Raw genomic sequence first — 5,484 nt, 5'->3', positions numbered from 1 at the left:
ACCTCTGGCCCCTGAAAGGGACCAGAAACAATGCCATCCCGGGAGCAATGAGCACACCCAGCAGTCAGAAACCTGGTTTCTAAACCCTGCTCTTCTGTAAAAGGAATAAAGCTCCTTGAAGAAAGAGCTGGCTCTAGAGCTGAAGTAGAGAAAACACATAGCGAGCCTGGAGCATGCAGCCCCAGAAAGTGAGGGCACAGGAAGAACACAAAACGAGGGCTGTGTCAAAAACACACGGGAGCAAACCGAAAGAGTCCCAGTGACTACAGCCAGAATAATTTGAGCGACAAGATAAGGACAGTGTGAAACTGTAACCTAAAGGAGGCTGAGAACACAGCTCAGTGGCACAGCACCTTCCTGCAAGTCCAAGGTCCTGAGTTCGATTCCTGGACCTACAGGGGAAAAAAGTATCTTACATAATCCAAAGGAAAAATAAATATTCACAAGTACATACTGATTAAGAAACTAAGTGAATAAATAGTAAATAAAAAATATGGGCCATGGAGATAGCTCAGCAATTTAAGCACCTGCCTGGCAAGCAAGTACCTCATGCCATGCCAGCCCCACACCAAGCCATCTACCGAAACTCGGCATAGTGGCGCACACCTATAACCCCAGCTCTGGGGAGACTGAGACAGGAGGATCACTACGAGTCCAAGCTGTGTAGCAAGACCCTGTACCAAATAAATAAATAAATAAATAAATATTTTCTTTAAAAAAAAAATCACAAAGGTAAGGCAAGACAATTTTCTTCATTTGCTCTAGGAAAAAGAGCTTCATTCTCCACCCTTTGAGTGTGGGCTGGACCGAGGGAGTCACTTCCAATCCAGAAAGTGCAGAAAAGGAAAAACTGGAGCTTCACAGTGGAAAAGTGGGCAGAGCCACCTCGACCATTTGGTTACAGTTAACCTCACAACTGATAAGTCACACTGAAGTCACATACCTCCCTGTAGTGCAAAAATCCCCAGCGCTTCACCCCTGTGGTGCTGTTCCCTGAAACCCATAGCCATGGCCTGAGCATGAGGCTGTTTCAGCCAAACCAAATGAGAGACATGCAATAAAACTCCTTGGTGCCAAGACCATGAAAAATAAGGAACTTTTCAGAGGACAGAAAGGCCATGAAAACAGAATGCAATGTGGTCCTAGGTTGGATCACAGGACAGAAGAACAGTAGTAGAAAAACTAGATAAGCCAAAGTATTATCTATAGCATAGTTAATCATATAGTACTGTGTTAAGCCCACGAGCTGAATCTCAGAAAATGAACTCATAGAGCAAAAGGTTATTTTGGCTCACAGTTTTGTACGTTCGTTCCATCACTGGTTGACCTCCTTGCTTTGGGCCTGTGGCAAGGCAGCATATGGTGGTAGGAATACATAGTGGAAGAAGCTGTTGTCTGGTCATGAAATGAAAAAAGAGACAGGAAGAGGAAGAGGGCCGGGCTCCCATGACCCCCTTCCAGGACACACTCCAATGACTCGCTTCCTTCCAATAGACCCACCTCTAAAGGTTCTACCATAAACCAAGAGCACTCTGGCCTGGAGCCAAGCCTATAACTCATGGCCTTTAGGAGATGTTTGGGACCCAAAACATTGCACATATCAATGTTATTTTTTTTTTTTTAATGTATTTAGTACAAAGTCTATAGGGTCCCCCTGAGTAGATTGAACTTGTAGTGATCTGCCTGTTTTCAGCCTCCCAAGCACTGGGCATACAGGTATATGCCACCATGCCCAGTTTCAATCACCATCTCAGTGCACCCCAGGGGCAGGCACGGCACTGCATGACAGGGATTCAATCCCGGTCACTACATCTGCCTAAGCAGGCGCTTTAATCCGCTGAGCTGTCTGGCCAGCCCTTAATGTTAATTTTTTAGGAAAGTTACTCAGGGAAATATTATCTGTAGAAAAAGGATCATTATAAGTGTATTTAAAGGTAAGGCCAGAATTCTAAACCACTAAGTGCAGGGAGCGTGCCACAGTGGCACCAAATATGCCACTTTTGGAAACAAATTCAAGGAGCAGACAGGACAACGGGAGAGACGCCTGGGTGAGAGCGGCAGCAGTGAGGGGCAAGGGGAGGCCACGAGCAATGAGCCCTGCCAGGGCCTCTCATGATTTCTCGGTGACATTGGCAGGCTTCTGAGGAAGTCATTCTGCTGCACCACTCAGTTCCTACCTCTGTTTGAAGTCAGCCTATGGGAAGCTATTTCTCTGAAAGGGACCTGTTTTGTGATCAGAATCCACTGTAAGGGGAAAAAGTTCTGCTCCCACGCAAATGCCAGGCAGGAAATAGTGCCAAATGATCACAGGACCCTCATTTTCTTCAACAGTGACTGCCTTGTGTAAAGGGGGCAAGATGCCAGGGCAACTGCTGGGGAAACTGCTGGCTGCCCAGCATTGTAAGGTCCTGAGCATTTGGGGAATTTCAGACTGAGGCCACCGAAGGAAAAAGAATGCCACCATGTGCTCTCTGTTGGCTTCAGGGGCAACTTGTCAGGGCAAAAGTGGAGAAAAATTGTCTTTCCTGCTTCCTGGTGGCATAAAAGCAGAATGCTCCAGAGAAGACAACTTTTAAAACTAAATGCTCCCTGGAAGGAATGGGTCTCCAAGGCAGCCAAGTCTCTAGAGAAAAGGCTAATTCCTTTAAGAGTTTAGCTTTCATCAAGATTTGTTTAAAACACATTACCCACTTCTCCACTTCTTAAGCAGAGCTTGCAAAATGCGAATTCACCTTTCCTTGGTAGTTGAAGGTCAATACAGTGAGCACCGTTTACACTGCGTGCTGAAAAATGAAACGAGAGACACAAAAGTGCATTCAGAATTTGGGACATTTCGTTGAATGGGTGATGATGTCAACAATGGCCTTGAAATTTGCTCTCTTGAAAGAATGCCTGACATCAGCTTGTTTTTCCTTCAGAAAAGTGTGCTGCACATTCCTTCCTCACAAAGGCAAAGCGAGACTCTGGCCTCAGACTCTGTGCAACCTCAGCCAAGTGATATGGTCCCTTAGTGCTACATCTGCAAAATCAGGAATAATGTTTAAAACCAGGAAATACATGTTCAGAATCTGCATTAGAAACCCATGCTTGGAAATGTCGGCATCACCAAGTACCTCAGCAAGACCACTATGACGGTCGCTGTTCACAGATGAAGCAGCATCCCCAGCCCTGCTTAACTCAGTCTGTCTCCTTTTGCTGTGAGCTCACTAGCAGCTGCCTGGCCTGAGGTCTGGGAAGCCCCACTGCTGGTGACCTCATCCCCTGGGCCTTATGTGATCACTAACCATCCTGTCTATTCTAACCAACGAGGCTCACCTCCAGCATGTGCCTTTTTTTTTTTTCATGTATTTACTACAGGGTCTACAGGGCCTCACTACCCAGATCGGCCATGTAGTGACCCTCCTGTTTTCAGTCTCCCAAGTGCTGGGATTACAGGCGCACACCACCATGCCCAGCCTCATTCACTGTCTCAGCACGCCCAGGGCCAGGACCAGCACAGCACACCAGGGATGGAAGCCTAGGCCCTGTGTCTGCCTATGCAGGTGCTTTAATCCACTGAGCTGTCTAGATGGCCCTTGTGCCTTTTTAAATTGGAAATTGCAGAAAGAGATGCTTCCCTGGGTCAGGTCCTTCCTAGACATGAAATCTCTTACAATCCTGGCCACGGCAGCCAGGAAGGAAGTGCTCTGCCAATACCCACTCAGGGTTTTGTCAAATGGGCAGCCAGAGGGTTAGGCAACTACCAGAGCTGCAGGGAGAACAGCAGCTCTGCTCACTGTGAGCCTGTTTGCCTCAGGGTGAATCCAGTGGGGTGGGGGCGGGTGGGCAGGAAGAGTGGCCGTAAACTGATGTTACTTGGCACTAGGTCACCGGTACACGAGGGTTCCTTGTGCTCTTCTGGCTACTTAAATCCAATGTCCAGGCCACATGAAGAGAAAGGAAGAGCCAGGCATGGTGGTATGTGCCTGTAATCCCAGCACTTGGGAGGCTGAGGCAGAAGGATCATTTTGGGTTTGAGACCAGCCTGGGCTACAAAGTGAGCTCAAGGGCAGCGTGAGCTGCATGAGACCCCTGTCTCAAAAAGAAAAAAGAGAAAGGAAGGATACCATGAATGACTGGCAGAATGTGAATAGTAATTGAACCTGAGTGATGAAGAAATGTGTGTTTGTTGTACTAGTTTTTCTATTTTTGAAAGCTACCATCACCAAAAAAAAATCTGAAATTTTTTGAAATGTCACATTATCACAAATCCTTAAGCAATGTAAAATGGGCTTAGGTGCCCTGCATGCACGGCTGCAATGTTGGGGGTCAGGCACTGCCTCCAAGTCCTCAAGGGTAGCTGTTGCCTCCTCTCCCAGTGAGCACCTGGACTGCTCCAGAGACCAGCCCTCTCCGGCTCGGTGGAGCTGCTTTGGCCCCTCTGCCTTTGCACGGAGCACTGCCCTCCCCACAGACCATACTTCCCACTGGCTGATCACCTACCTCATCTCAGCCTTGGCCCTGCTTCCATAAAGCCTGCCTTCCCCAGCCTCGTGCCCCCGCAGAACCTTATACGGCCCTCTCTGCCATCCATTCACCTGACTCCACTGTCCCTGGCGTGACTGCTCTTCACCCCACATTAGACATGTAGATCCTCAGGAGCAAGGATAACTTCTCATTCAACTTCTCGCCCTTGTGACTCAGCAGCACTGGCTTCATCTCCCCAGCTTCAGACCCTAAACTTCTTCCCTGGATGGCCTGCAGACCCCGGAGAGTCAGAACATGCTGTCTCAGTCCACTCTTCCTGCTAAACCTGGGGAGGTGCACAGAGCCCTCCTTCCAGTGGCTTCCCCCACAGATCAGAGCTCTGTACTCTACACCCTCCTTTGCCCCACTCCTGCTTGTCCCACATCTTCTGTGGCTCACAGACACACCCATCTGTCACCGTAACAGTCCCTGCCTTGTGCAGCCACCATTAGCTCACACCCAGTGGGCTGCAGAATCATCTCACCTGTTCTCTGAGGCTGCAGCTCCTTCCCTGAAAATGTGATCTTTCTGAAAGGCCTTTCCTGGAGTGCCCACCCTTCCTGTTATGCCCTGAAGAAGTGACTCTGCATCTCCCTAAAGCCCAGACGTCAAGCCACTCATCGTAACTCTCAGGGTCCTGGGCTGTGTCAGTCCCAGTCATTTCTCTGCCACTCATAATGCTCTTAAAATAGTGAGCTTATTTTCATGCTGGAAAAATCAGAGTTTATTAATAAAGCTAGCACTGGACCCTTCCCAGGTTACAGATCTTAAGTGTCAGGCCATCATCCAAATGTGCTCCCCCATCCTTACAGATCAGAAACAGTCTGGTCTCATTCTTTGTTTCCTCTCTGCTTAAATACCTACAGCATCTTAACAAGGGTGAGGAAGGATTGAGGGAGTGACAGCATCTTAACAAGGGTGGGGAAGGATTGAGGGAGTGACAGCATCTTAACAAGGGTGGGGAAGGATTGAGGGAGT

Source organism: Octodon degus, unplaced genomic scaffold (genome assembly GCF_000260255.1).
Source record: "Octodon degus isolate 3935 unplaced genomic scaffold, OctDeg1.0 scaffold00007, whole genome shotgun sequence".
Taxonomy (NCBI): Eukaryota; Metazoa; Chordata; class Mammalia; order Rodentia; family Octodontidae; genus Octodon; species Octodon degus.
This window is presented reverse-complemented; position numbering follows the sequence as displayed.